The sequence below is a fragment of the Carassius carassius genome, chromosome 18 (assembly GCF_963082965.1).
Source record: "Carassius carassius chromosome 18, fCarCar2.1, whole genome shotgun sequence".
NCBI classification, from domain to species: Eukaryota; Metazoa; Chordata; class Actinopteri; order Cypriniformes; family Cyprinidae; genus Carassius; species Carassius carassius.
Genome location: NC_081772.1, coordinates 5735078 through 5750991, shown reverse-complemented (window position 1 = coordinate 5750991; position 15914 = coordinate 5735078). Strand labels below are relative to the sequence as shown.

The 15914-nt window shown below is 36.2% G+C and overlaps 1 pseudogene; it reads left to right on the top strand.

Moving 5' to 3' along the window:
- The first annotated feature begins 344 nt into the window (after positions 1–344).
- LOC132092861 (DNA helicase MCM9-like) lies at positions 345–14795 on the top strand (annotated as a pseudogene).
- The last annotated feature ends 1119 nt before the right edge of the window (positions 14796–15914 follow it).

Genomic DNA, 15914 nt, shown 5'->3' with positions numbered 1-15914 from the left:
GGCTGGCTGCAAAAGGGAGACTCCCCATGTTAAAATGGCCAACTTTACAGCAGAATAAAAAACATGTTTACAGCCTGGTTAAAAAAATTATTTTGGTCTATATAGCTAATTTTGCCCTTCATGACAACTGTGAGGGGGGTGAATTTTTTTTTTATAACTCATCCATTTAAATCATATTAAGCCGTAAAGTTCTGCATAATTAAGGGCGTGGCCACTTGACTGACAGGTGGATTGCCGCTTCTGTCACCGCTGTCGAGCTAGGTGGGCGTTGCTTCAGCAACCAGCTCTCGACTTTTTCTCCATTTTCGATTGTCCAGAGAGTCACGTGGTGACGCACTGCCAAGATGGCGACGGCCTGCTCTGTACACTTTGAGCTTCAAAAACACTCTTCAGGAGTCTACGGGTGACGTCACGGACAGTACGTCCATGTTTTTACACAGTCTATGGTCGGTACACTATCCGTTCCACTGATGCAACCGGTTCTTGAATCGAGAACGAGTCAATCTTTTGTTCGTTATCTGGCTCGGCTCGGTGTTCATCTTCAGTTCTCTCTTCACAGCAGTTCAGTCTGTGTACTGTTTGAGTAAATGATTCACTCCGGGATATTGGTTTGTTTTAACTCAGAGGGAGTGTCAGCCACATTAAAAAGTAAACAGCTTAAGTCATTTGTGGATTAATGCTTATTGGAGACGCGAACCGTTTCAAACGATTCAGTTCGATTTGGTGAACTGGTTCAAGAAGATCCGGTTACATCGAATGATTCGTTCGCGAACCGGACATCACTACACTGCAGTGAACTCTGCATAATAATGCTGATTAAAGTCGTAGTTTTTGTTATTTTTGGACCAAAATGTATTTTTGATGCTTCAACAAATTCTAACCGACCCTCTGATGTCACATGGACTACTTTGATGATGTTTTTCTTACCTTTCTGGACATGGACAGTATACCGTACACACAGTTTCAATGGAGGGACTGAGAGCTCTCGGACTAAATCTAAAATATCTTAAACTGTGTTCCGAAGATGAATGGAGGTCTTACGGGTTTAGAACGACATGAAGGTAAGCCATTAATGACATAATTTTCATTTTTGGGTGAACTAACCCTTTAATTAATGCAGCGTCACAGCGCCGCGCTCACAACAACTCACAGAATTTTACCCAATTCAAGACAGCAGTCCAAAACAGTTAATATAGAAATTCATTTCAGGAATTAACACAGTTGCATTGATGAGTTTGAAGTTTTGAATGTGTTTGACAAAACAGAGCAAACGGAAAGAGAAAGCGCAATCTATGTCTATTATTAGCTCCCTATATAAAGCATACAGACATAAAAATGTTGTGCGCTAAGATACACAATCTTCCAGTCTAGGATATAGTAATTATGAACATTAACAATAATTTGGGACAAATTTAATGTGATTTTATGGTAAAAAAAAAAAAAATGTAAGTGGCACTCTGGTGCAGCAAGATTTGGAACAGCATCCTGAGCCACAACGGACAAACTTTAACTTTAAATTGATGTTGTTTAACAAATCAAATTTTAGGAGCTTTTGGGAGTACTTGGGTTTATGTCCCAACCAATGTCAAAAGCAAACCTACGTCCTTGATGCCATGACCTTATTTGAGGACAGTATGGAGGTTGGAGAGTGTTTCGATGCATTGTCCAGCCAGGTGCTGCTAATATTTGACAATGCCCTGCACAGAGTGGCCCAGACCAGATCTCAGTCTTCTTCCTCACCGCAGGAGAGTTTCAAACTCAAGCACAATCTGCATGTTCGTATATCAGGTAAGTAAGTATAAGAACATCCACTCTTTTACAATGACACCTCAGGACTCAACAGACAGGATTTTATACAGTTTTATGTGTATTTGTGCAACTTTCTGAATAACCTGACACAACAACCAATAACATAAGTTTGGTGAGTTTTAGAAAAAAAACCTGTTGTGAAATTATCTTTTCTGTTAAAGAAAAATACGTGTACATGTACATTACAATTTTAATTACATTTTTCATTAACATGATTACATTTATATATCATTAATAACCTATACAATTGTCTTAATATTGTGTTAATAATTATTAAATAATTAATATATAATAACTATATGATAATACTGTATGTAATGATTAAAGTTGTTTATAAAACTTATATTTTATTCTTAACATTTCTCTGTATACTCTCAATTAATCTCATTAAGTAATTTTCAAAACATGATTACATGATTGTTCCCTTAAATAAAACGTTATTATAGTGGATATCAAGGTATGTACATATTTAAAAAATGTAAACGTTAAATTAATGAAGTTTTTATATTACATATATTCTGTATATTCAGATAAATTAAACATAATGATATTACCGTATTAAAGACAATCAGTGTTACCAATTTATCTGTCCAGGTGCTTAAGTGTTTTTGGCCTCACAATAATACTGTATGTATACTCCAGGGCATCTAGATTAGATTATATGCTATAAATATTACAGTTGTAGCAATTTAAACTGTTAGGCCTGTTTATGCAAACAGTAAACAGTTCTTCTATTGGCAATATGACATGTAACTCCCAGTGATCAGAAGTGGCTTGTATATGGTTGACTGTTCTCTTTGTGTAACTGGAAGATCTGTGCTGCTATAAAGCCGCAGGAGTGCCTCTGACTGCTTGTTTCATTTGCTCATGAAGGCTTGCAGCCTATTAGTTTGTCAATGCAACGTAGAGGCTGTTTCTCTCTACAGGCAATTAGACCCCAGCACACCGTGGCAGACAGCTCGCTTGTCTGCCGCGAAACGTTATCTGTTATCATGGTCGCTTCCTCTGATCTAGTGTCGTATAACTTGATGGATATGCTGATGTGTTTTTCTCTGTAACAACAGTCTCGTTACGCATCGGGATGTTGGCTCGCTGTGAGAGGGATCTGGAGAGAGATCAGATGAAGCTTTGAGTAGCTGGTCAGGTCTGAGTGCAAACACTGCATGATGTAACAACAAGATGAGCAATGACTCTGCAGGAAGGGTATTGATCCGCATCTAGGGAGAGAGAGAGGACGTCTCATGTGAGAGAGGTCAGACAGACACATGAGCTGTCAGAGGAAAGAACCGCTGAACGAGGCTCTAAAGGAATAAGTCATGTAAATTCTGTCAGTATTTACTGATCAGACTATTCATTTACACTCAGACTGGTGCTTGGTGGCAACTAAAAATAAACTGTTTTTGCATGTTGTAAGAAAGTCAAAATTCAATATAAAGATGACAATTCTAATAAATGCAATTTTAGAAATGTGGCCTAGGAAACTAATTGAAATTACTAAATGGAAATAAATAAAAACTTAAAACTGAACAAAAAAAATTATTCAAATGAAAAACTTAAATCTAAAACTAAGAACAGCAATAACAAAAATGACAACAACTGCATATAACAAAATGACAAAAATGTGAAAATATGAAAATAAATGCCATTTTAAAATATTATTAGTAATCCTACTTTTATTAGTAGTAATTATAACAACTAGAAAAAAATATTAGTAAGTAGCAATTATAACTATTAATAAATATTATTAGTAAAAACTATTTTTTGCCTGAAAATAAAATATTAGTACAAACTATCATTTGAATTAATTGCCAATTAATTAGCAATGTTATAACTAACATTACTAAACCCTAAAATTACTAAAATGGTCATAAATAAAAGTAAAAGTAAAAATTCATTAAAACTAAATACTAATATAAAAAATTACAGCAATAATAAAAAATGACAACAGCACATTAAATTACAAAAAAAATAACAAAAATAAAACAAAAAAGACAATAAATGCTATTTTAAAATATTAGTAAAATCTATAAATAATAATATTTTTAAAATAGCATTTATTATCATAATTTTTGTTTTGTGTGTGTGTGTGTGTGTGTGTACTAAATACTAATATGAGCATTCAGGTTATATACAGAGACCTTATGTGGACTTCTCTTGGCGAGTTAGTAAGCAAATACATAGCAATGCACACTGAAATGGTTTGAAACAATCATTATTGCAATATCCTGGCATCACGTTGCTGACTTTTGTATGGGCAAGGCGCACCACTCATGTAAATGAACCCATGTAAATATTGTCCATCTCTAGATGGATGTAGCCAAGACTTTGACTGCTGTAGGGAGTGTGTCAGCAATAATCAGCTGACTGACCTTTCCTGTTCCCTTGATGTTTTATCCCATTTGTGAACAAAGGAGAGATATAAATAGCCTGAGTGCAGACTCCACTCATAGATCCAGCGTGCTGTGAATATGAAAGGGGTCTGAAAATAGCACACATAGCCATAAAAAGCCTCACAGACCGTTGGCCATATCACGATGAACAAGCCCATCATGTGTCTGGATGCTTTCATGCTTTGGTGAAGGTCATTAGTGATTAATATTGTGCATCCAGGTGGTGTCTCTCAGCAAACCTGCTGGGTAAAATCGTCTGTTGTCTTCCTGAAGAAGTGTGACGTGCCTGTATTATAAAGAAAGACACTCAGTAAAGGTCAGGCTGGGTGATTTAGCTGAAATATTGCTATAATAATCTTTTAGCTTTTTATATTCTATGTCAGTATTTATGTATTTGTTGTTTTTTTTCAATCAAAGGAGCATTTCAACTGAATAATTGTTGGCAAGTAGATAAAAAATGTTAAATACTATACAAATCTAGTTAAAAATCATTGAGGCATGTTTTCCTCACTGTTTTTAAATTAAACATATAATATTGAATTTTCATTTACGTTCAAATATGTGCATATATACAGCAATATTTTCCCACATACACTACTGTTAAAAGGTTTGGGGTCCTTTTTTAATGCTTTTAAAAGTAGTTTCTTATGGTCTAAAATTCAGTAAAAACTGTAATGTTGTGAAATATTATTAAAGTATTAATAATATTATTTTAATATTATTCTACATTTAATTTTAATATTAAAATGTAATTTATTCCAGTGATGGAAATGTTGAAAACAGTTTTGCTATTTAATATTTTTGTTAAAATCATGTTTTTCTGGATTCTTAAATGAAAATGTAAAATAACACCATTTATCTATTTTTGTGTGTGTGTGTGTGTGTGTGTGTGTGTGTGTGTGTGTGTGTGTGTAAAAATGTAAGTCTTTACTGTCATTTTTGATAAATTGAATGTATCCCTGCTTAATAAAAGAATTTGCTTCCAAAAATGTTTTTATCTGAACCAACAATTTTAAACATTATTTATTTTTATCACTATTTTTTTTTTTTTACATGTAGGTAAAATATTATGGTAACATTTTACAGTAATGTCCCATTAGTTAATGTTAGTTCTTGTATTAACTAATATTGCTTAACAATTGCAATACATTTGTTACAGTATTTTTAAAATATTTATTAACTTAAGTTAATAAAAATACAAATGATCAGTTAGTTCATGCCAGCTCAGGCCCATTAAACAATATTAATAGACAACTTTTAATTTAAATAATGCATTAGTAAATTTTAAAATTAACATCAACTAAGATTAATAAATGGATTAGAAGGGTTTTTTTCTCATTGCTAGTTCACGTTTACAAATATATTTAACTAATGTAAAAGAAAATTAACCTTATTGTAACGTGTTACCAGCATTATTTTACTCGCATGTAAATAAAAATTGTAATGCATGAAAAGTATTTTTTTGTACATTTTTCAGTGATTATCTATACGAAATCAAACTTGAATACGGTTTGTGCTTCAGATGTTTAAATCAGAGAGACTGTTTCATTTAAAAATAGCCATTTCTAGCAATGGAAATCTTTCAGGAATTTTGTAAATTGTAAAATGCATTTGTAAGGATTTTTAAGAGATTTTGTTGTGTGCTTTAAAAAAAACTTTGTTCTTGTCTAATGACACAATCTGTTTGGGAAACAGTGGTCAAAATCCTTCAAATCAGTGCAGTATTCACAAAGGTGTTTTTAATCAAAATCATGATCATGAATGTTCAGTGTTTCGTCCATCACTAATCTGCTTATCTAAAAACAGCAGACTGACGTAGAGAGGAAGAGTATGAAGATTGTTTTAGATGACATGTAGGCTGAGAGGAGAGGCTTGTGTTTGATCCCTGAGGTATGTGGGATGGATCGTATTGCATTGTGGTGAAGCCAAGTGCCTTTCTCTCGTGTCCTGTAGGAGATGATTTCCGTCTCCTGTAATTACACGCTCTTCATCAGTAGCCACGCAGACGTGACTCATCACACTATTGAAACCCATTTTCTCCACAGCCACTGCAGTCTATGTCTGGTTAGAGGGGAAAGAAAACCTGAGGGCAGTTTTATTGCCTAAGTAGCTTTGACATTTTTGATTGTTCTTTCTTTTATGTTTTTCTATGATGCAACCATGCCAGGGCAGGTCATATTCAAATATTGAATGTGCTCCGATTAAAATTATTATGCAAGAAAGTGCAAGAGACTGTAACTCTGCTTTTGAGCTTTTCATGAATGAATATGCAGCGCCATCTAGCAGTAAGAGACATTAACGTTCCAAACCAGAGTCCTAGAAGTTTGTGGTATAATAACACTGACACCTAGTGTTTAATATAATTCCAATCCAGTACATTTCTTTTTTTCCTTGTTACACATTTGCAGGTTTACCTATGTGTCCCGAGCTGACCAGAGATCACATTCCTAAAGCTAGAGACGTTGGCCACTTCCTGTCTGTTATGGGCACGGTCATCCGCACCAGTGTGACCAAAGTGTTGGAGTATGAGAGAGACTACATGTGCAATAAATGCAGGCACGTGTTCTCCATGCAGGCTTCTTTTGAGCAGTTTTACAGATTTTTTTTCAAGAGGGAGTTTGGCAGATAACGACTTTGAAACTCACAAAGCATTGGCCCTTATGCAAGGTGTAGAATTTAGTAGGGACACTATAGGGATAGACATAGTTTTGCATTCTAAATCAAAGGATAGTCGGTAGTCAGCGCATCACTGCAGCTGCCGTTAGAAGTCCTGGTTGCTATGAAAACAGTCAGCGTAGGGTCATACTGCCCCTCTGGGTTAGTAGGTGCTAGGATGGTGGTCCTTGTGTCCAGTTTGCACACCATTCTACAAAAGAGGAACTTGGGACATTTAATGTGAAGCACACAAACTTTTGGTTAATAAAAAATAAATGCACAGATTTTTTCTGTGAAATTTTGTATTCCCCCTCTAGTCTTTTGTGACTCAGGTGTGTGACATTATTTCCCCCAGCACTCACCCAGTTTTGGCCACGCTGATGGTTTGTTGCTCCATGTCCTCGTGGATGCTAGTGCGGTCATGTTCTCTGATGCGGTTGAATTCATTGATGCAGCACAGGCCTCCATCAGAGAGAATGAGGGCTCCAGCTTCCAGGTGCCACTCTCCAGAGTCCTTGACCGCCGCCACTGTCAGACCTGACCAGCATCACAATCGTGCAAACTATGATGCAACGGCACAGAACTGAATAGTGCCTAGTATGTGTCAAAAATAGTATGTATAAGTAGCAATCTGAAGAGGACTGCAAACTGCACAGGGAGCAAGTGTACAACAATACTTAACTTCATTGGACATGGACAAAAAAAAATTACCCATTAGACACTGCACACTGAATTTTCTGCAGCCATTACTACGTACAGTCTTCAATGTCACACGATCCTTCAAAATCATCCTTATATGCAGGTTTTCGTACTATTACCATTTCGTAATATTTATTTAATGCGTCTTTGATGAATAGATATTTCAAAGTAACATTTACTTGAAATAGAAAGCTTCAGTAATATTATAAATATCTTAACCATCACATTTGACCAATTTAATTTAATCATTTAAATTTATTTACTAAAGTATATTAGCTCTGGTTGATTTTGAATGTGCGTTCAGAAATTCTGCATACGGTGTACACTACAAATACCACACATGTTAAGGGATAGTTTGCCCAAAAATTCATATTTTCTCATCATTTTCTGACCCTCAAGTTGTTCCAAACCCATATGAGTTTCTTTCCTCTGTTGAAGACAAAAGAAGATATCTTTAAGAATGTTGGTAAAAAACATTTGCTGGTAGCTATTGATTTCCATAGAAAGGAAAAAATACCATGAAAGTCAATGGTTAATGTCATCTGTTTGGCAAATAAAACATTCTTTAAAATATCTTCTTTTGTCTTCAACAGAAGAAAGAAAATCATACAGCATGGGGGTGAGAAAAATGACGACAGCAGTTTTATTTTTGGTGAGCTATACCTTAAGCAAAGTATACTATTATGCTATTAAGTAAAGTATGCTTATTGTAAATGTTAATGAGATGGTGATATGAGGTTCAGAAGAATGTGTGGAACCTGCATTAGTAGATCTGATTCCGGCGGTGAGCACAGAGCGTGGTGTATTCTTGGCCATGTACTCCAAAAACTGTGACTTCCCAGTGACTGGATCGCCCACGAGCAACAGATGAGACTCTCCTAAACAGAGTGCATACTTTGATTCAGAGCTATTCCCATCTATTCACGAGAGCAATACACTTTTCGAACACACCTCTGAACTTTGTTTCATGGAAGTCTGAATGTCAGACTGCCCATTACGTGGAATGTGAACGCATACCTCTCACCTTTGTTCCAGACACATCTATTCTCTGTACCCCACCTGCCAAAACCATAGCAACAGCCAGCTTGACGATGTACATGCCGAACACCTGAGGGCAAAGACTCATCTCATTCCTGCCTTCAGAATGTCGAGAGAAAGAGAGAGGGAAAGAATAGTAGGTAACTGAGTAGGTTACTATGGTGTACTGAGATGTTGCTGGGTGGCTGTTAAGGTCCTCTAAACAGTTGCTAGAGTCCTAGAAGTTTGTGGTATAATAACACTGACACCTAGTGTTTAATATAATTCCAATCCAGTACATTTCTTTTTTTCCTTGTTACACATTTGCAGGTTTACCTATGTGTCCCGAGCTGACCAGAGATCACATTCCTAAAGCTAGAGACGTTGGCCACTTCCTGTCTGTTATGGGCACGGTCATCCGCACCAGTGTGACCAAAGTGTTGGAGTATGAGAGAGACTACATGTGCAATAAATGCAGGCACGTGTTCTCCATGCAGGCTTCTTTTGAGCAGTTTTACAGATTTTTTTTCAAGAGGGAGTTTGGCAGATAACGACTTTGAAACTCACAAAGCATTGGCCCTTATGCAAGGTGTAGAATTTAGTAGGGACACTATAGGGATAGACATAGTTTTGCATTCTAAATCAAAGGATAGTCGGTAGTCAGCGCATCACTGCAGCTGCCGTTAGAAGTCCTGGTTGCTATGAAAACAGTCAGCGTAAGAATAGTAGGTAACTGAGTAGGTTACTATGGTGTACTGAGATGTTGCTGGGTGGCTGTTAAGGTCCTCTAAACAGTTGCTAGTCCATTACTACATGGTTCCCTACGTTTTCCCCCACTTTTTTCAAAAAATTAACCATGTTAAAATCATACATTTGACTATTTAGAAAAGTAATAAAACACTTTTGTTAAAAAAGCCACATGATTTGAGTTATTATTCATGTTCTCACCACAAACGATACAGAATGAGTTCCATGCCTAAGTTTAATACTTGCAGTTAGGGATTTGTTCAAACCCCTAACCCAATAACCCTATGAGCAACAGTTGCCTAATAGTGATAGTGTGCCTCAGAAAACACCATTGTCAACAGATCACAATATGTTTAACGCTCCTAATCTACTGAACTTCCTCTACAGGGACCATAACTGAGTTTGGATAGCAATAAGAAAAAGAGAAATCTTTTAAATGCTGAGAAGACATGGTATTAAAAACACTGTATTGTTTATTTACACTACTAGACTGGGTTTCCCAGATTCAAAATTTTAAAAGACACCAACCAGCAATGGGGTCATGTTGGTGACCGTCCCAGAAATCTTCAAACTCCTTCTGAATGTCTTCTAGCACCAGTGTTGTGGTGGATTGCTCATTATTGACCTTGATATAGTTTGCTTTCAGCACAATCTTCACATCACAGCGGCAATCCAGAAACATCGGCTTCCAGCGCTGGCACACAACTCCATTCACTGTGATGTCATCGCCAGCGAGAACCACATGACAGCATGGTACAAGGGAAAAAGAAACATGCTGCCCTGAGGAATGTTGCAATTATAATATCAGTAGAAAAAGAACACACACACTGTGATTAAAAATTTACGGAGCCCGCAAATGACATGCAGGAAAAAATAGTGGGCTAAATCGTGCGCACGATTTACTAATTCGTTCCCTCAATGTACTAAAACGTGCCTATGATTACTATTGCGTTCCCTCGATTTACTATTTCGTTCACTCGATTTATGAATTGTGCGCACGATTTACTAATTCGTTCCCTCGATTTGCTAAATCGTGAGCACGATTTAGCAAATCGAGGGAACACAATAGTAAATCGAGGGAATGCAATAGTAATCGTGCGCACATTTTAGTACATTGAGGGAATGAATTAGTAAATCGTGCTCACAATTTATTTATTTTTTCTTGCATGTCATGTGCGGGGCTCCATAAAAATTGCACATAATTTGATGTTTTTTTGAAATATAATTAAAATACATTTGAATTTAAATAAAAAAAATTCTACAACATTCTACAACAAATTTTATTATTTCAAATTTTATTGTTATTGCACTGAAGCACATGACTGAAAACAGGAAGTTTATGTCTGAATTCAAGCAATGCAATATTAACAGAACAATTATGAGCTACAGATTTCAGTCATGCAATGTCAAAATATGGATCGAGGGTTACTGCCCACCGACAGTTTCTGTAACCTGATGAAACGTCAAATTCTCTAAAACTGTTCGCCAAGCTTAAAGGGATAGTTCACCCCAAAATGAAAATTAGCCTATTATTTACTCAAGCCATCCTAGGTGTATATATCTTTCTTCTTTCAGATGAATCCAATCGGAGTTATTTTAAAAATGTACTTTGATCTTCCAAGCTATTTAATGGTAGTCCAAAAAAAGTTAAATAATGCACATCCATTCATAATAAAATGTGCCTCACACGGCTCTGAGGGATATTTTAGATATTTATATCTTTATTATTTATATTAAAATCTGGATATTTTGAAAAATTTCCATATTCAAAGTATAATAATCAATTTAATCTAGCTTGCGCCAACAGTTGTACACGGAAGCATCTCTGGAAGGATGACGTATGTGGTCAGTGTTGCGCATGTGCTGATGAGTCTCATTAAAAAACAAGTTTGTTAATAGGAGCAAAGGAAGCAAAGTTTCCTTAATTTAGCAAAGGAAAAACAGTCTCCTTTTGGCTTATATCAAAATTCTCCAACATTCTTCTTTACAAATCCTCGTTTTGTACTTCTAATTCGTGACCAGTGTTTTGCTTTGATCTCTCTGCTCCGCCTCCGTGTTCGTCACTTCTGAGCGGTGCATGCAATACGCCGTCATCTTCTGTCATTCACCCTGAGCTGCTTCCGTGTAGTGAGCGGAAGCTAGATTAAATGATTACATTTTAAATGTAAATGTTATTTTTCTAAATGCACAGATTTGCTACAGGAGGCCTTTGATGTAAAGCACATTTTTTTAATGTATGGATGCATTTTATTTAACTTCTTTTGGACTGAAGCACTGCAACACTGACTGCCATTAAACAGCTTGGGAAAAAAAAGACAATTTTTTATATAACTCAGACTGGATTCATCTCAAAGAAGAAAGTCATATACACCTAGGATGCCTCGAGGGTGAGTAATTGATGGGCTAATTTTCATTTTTGGATGAACTAAACCTTTAAGATTACATTTTATATTTGAAATCACCAATGAAATCAGACAACAACTTTTCTTATAAATGTTGCTTCTTTTGCTTAAATGGTGTTAAAAAAGCTTGTCATGCTAGACCAGCCAGTGCGCATGCGTAGTCCTGAGTGCACGTCTCTAATGTGTCCGTTTCTGTGAACGTGGTCCTCACCAGCCCCCTGCTGAGCCGCTTTGACCTCGTACTGGTTCTGCTGGATATTAAAACCCCAAATGGGACAAAATAATTTCCTCCATCCTTATAAAATAAAGATTTGTCCCAGAGAAGAATCTTTTGTTTTGTAAAATCAGGGGTTTACAAAGTAGGTGCATATTATATTATATTACATTACATTGTTACATTATATTATGAAGGGCAAAAAAGGAAATAAATATATGAAATCTGAATATATATTTGTAAATCTAATAATTAAAAACTATATATTTGGATTTACAAAGCATTTTATGTAATTCTAAATAATGTAATTATTAATATTATTACAATTAAATTATTTTTTATTGAAATCCTTGTGTATTTCAGATATAGTATTTCTATATTATTTTACATAATATATTATCTGGAAAATATTTGACTTTCTACAAAAATATTATTATTATTTATTTTATTAGTATTGTCTTTTGTTATTTTCTTAAGTGATACCACTTTGATAGGAAACCCTGTCTCAAGGGCTGGATCACCCCTCATTTGTCTAAGAATCTCTTTGATACTGACTAGAAGTTAATGGTTGAAGTCTTTCCATTTATTGCATATTTATAAAATATTCTTCTTAATGTCTCTCCCTTTCTCTCAGTTCTCTTCCCTTGTGTTTTTCCCTCAGGAGTGCCAAATAAGTCTTCACGTTTATGGGAGTATGGAGAAGATGAGGGCCTATTTCTACCTGATCAAGACTCTTAAGTGTATGACACAGGAAGCGAACACCATCCTCATCAGCTGCAGAGACAGAGTGACAGCCTGGACGATCATCCGTATGCCGGAAAGTCTCCGCCGTCTCTCTGAGGGTCAGATACTCACATACAGCATAATATCTGATCCTCCTCCCTTTGCTTTTCTACAGAATTTTAGTTGTTATTTGCTAAGAGCATATGTAAAAACTGATACCCATCTGACGTCTCTCTGTGTGTTGCAGCTCATGCCAGGCTGATGTTCAGAGAGAAAGTGACCGTAGAGGACACGGTTATTGTGCCTGTTATGGAGTGCTCCATGCAGTTTCGTTTATTTACTACTCCATCAACTGGAAGCTGTGTTATATTGCTGAGAACTGGATGAGCATGTTTTTATGTTTGCCTCAGGGAGGCGCCCTACTTGGAAATGTGAATGCTCTGCACACCTCGTTTCCTGATGACCCCTATGAAGAGTATAACACAGTGTGAGATTGTGCTTGAGAAGCTGGGCTCGACTGATATCCTACACAAAGAACTGCAAAGACTTTCAAGGTAAAACTAAAATTATAATTTTAAATGTATACACTTTATTATATTTGAAAATAATAGTGTGTGTGTGTGTGTGTGTGTGTGTGTGTGTGTGTGTGTGTGTGTGTGTGTGTATGAATCTATGCATAAGAAAGACATGTATTTTTAAATACAAAATATAGAAAATAAAATGTATTAATGTGTAATATTATTTAATATGTGTGTGTGTGTGCGTATATATATATATATATATATATATATATATATATATATATATATATATATATATATATATATATATATATATACGGTGTGTAGTGTGTGTGTAGTAGTATTTTATATAATAATATAAATAGTAAATTTTATTTCATTAGTATTTATTTTATGCTTATATCTTTTGATTAATAATATGAATCAAAATATAGTCAAATACAAAAGTTAATTTATTAATATATATATATATATATATATATTGCCTAAAATTCATCTTATTCCTCCTAAGAACAGCTTTTGTGTTCCTCGTTAGGCTAAAGAACAGAAGACCGGATTCCGAACCACGTAGTGACCACACTAGTGAATGTCCAAATGGTCAGAATCACAGTAATGTTAAGATGACCACTGATTCAGACACTAGTCTGGACTGGTTCCACTCCTTATCCAGCTTGTCTATACCGGCTCCGTGGTCCACACCTTCCCCACCATTACTTCCACACAGAACTCCACCACGACACTGGGCACGACGGTGTTGCCTAGCAACAGCCGTTCTATAGGCCACAAGGTTTCTGTGTGGGAGAAGGATGAGGATTCATCTGTGGTTGAGGCTGTTGTGGAGAGGGGCTCCAAAAAGCTCAGAGCCAAATGGCTGAAAGAGATGAAAGCATCCCTCCTGCTGAACGAGGAAAGAGTTTTAGGAGAGACAGGCGACGATTTAGAGAAGATGTTCTCCCACATTACACCCAAGACAGGGAAGAAACCGTCAAAAAGGAAAAACATAGCCATCAGTCCCCTGTCATAGACCAGGAGGCCGATTCCAGAGCTTTCAGGATTTATGAAGCAAACTCACAGACATCACATTCAAGCCCAGAGAGAGAATGACTCACACCGATCAGTCAGTTGTGAAAAGCATGTGCCTAAAACCTACTGTACATCAGATACCAGAAACACAGGCCAAAATAGGGAATCAGTCAAGCTTATATCATCCACCAGAGGGCAGCAGAGCTACTAAGACACTCCGGCTTAGGAAGACACAATAAAACCAAAGATGTTTCCTCTGAGGTCTTGAATGATGAGAGCACAGATCAGAAAGGGACGCCTGAGGACACCGAACATCAGCAACAGCTGCTGTCCAGACTGAACAGCCTCTCTACGGGCGAGAAGAATGGCAGCACTAATAATCACCCACAATCCACACAAAGGACAGACCACCCAAAGGTGAAGGTGGCCAAACATTCCAGATTCTCTTTACGGGCTCCGGAAAAGAGCGGAGATGAAATAATCTCAGCTAAACAAATGATCATAAACGGCAGTACAAGCAAAGTGCCAACGAACCTGCTTTCTGAAGAGCAGGAGAACACAAGCACACAGATTACAAAAAATTTAACCACAGATGCAAAGATCCAAAATGCAGACGGGCAACATGAGGACAAAACCTTCCAACAGACAGGAAGACTCTGGAGAGAGCGCTACAAAGAAGAGGAGATGTTTTGAATTGGGCTGAAGACTCCTCAAATGTGTTTCACTGTTCAGCTCATCTATCATAGACGATGAAGATCTAGACGCTGACTGGAACTGATTTGTTGAGTGTGTTAGCAGTATATGTATTTTTTTCATTGAAATGCAGTTTAGTGTGTCAAACAGATTCTGATGTCACAGTAAATAGTCTCTATATGAATTACTGTATATTTTTATGTCTGGTTTTGTTTTCTCAGTAATAATTATGTTTGTTTTAAAAAAGTTTTTAGCAGTCTATCAACACCAAAAAAAGCGAGATCATAAAAACAATTGAACTGGATCATTTTGTTCTTTATCTTTTTAAAATGATAAAGAAATCACTTATTTTGCTAGATGTAATTGAACTTATGATCAGAACTGTATATTAAGAGCACCCAATTATACACTTTTATAGCATTCTTTATCAAGTTTAATTTTACAAGACAATTTTTCATTCTCCTTCGGAGACTTAATATTAAACATACCGTTTTGGCTACTGCTCATTTAAGATTTCTATAATTAAATCACCTCTGTTATTATTGCATTGCCACTGTTTCTGCTGAATACCAGATAGGTTGTAAACAGCTGGGCGGTCATGTTCATTTTCCACATGGTTTTGACCTCACAACCATGGTGATTTATGAAAGACCCTTTTTTGTAGCTTATTTTTGTAAATGGTCTGGGTGGAATAGGGAGCCCTACATTTACCTTGTTTTGTTTCAGAAAAGCAAGCACAATCCTTTTCCCTCTTTAAGTAAACAACCAATTCTAAACATACAGCAAAACTGTGCAAGATAATCAGACCAGTTAACTCAACAGTGAATATTTGAACATTGACATGCAGTGATTTGCTGTTCAACAATAGTTGTATTCAGCCAACAAATATAAAACCAGGCTAAATGTGTCTTTCAACCCATGAAACGACAAATAACCATCAAAACGGATGGTTTGATGCTTATTGGATGCTGTAAGAGATGTTTTCAGGTTTGAACAATTAATCTCTTGAGAGCAACGAATG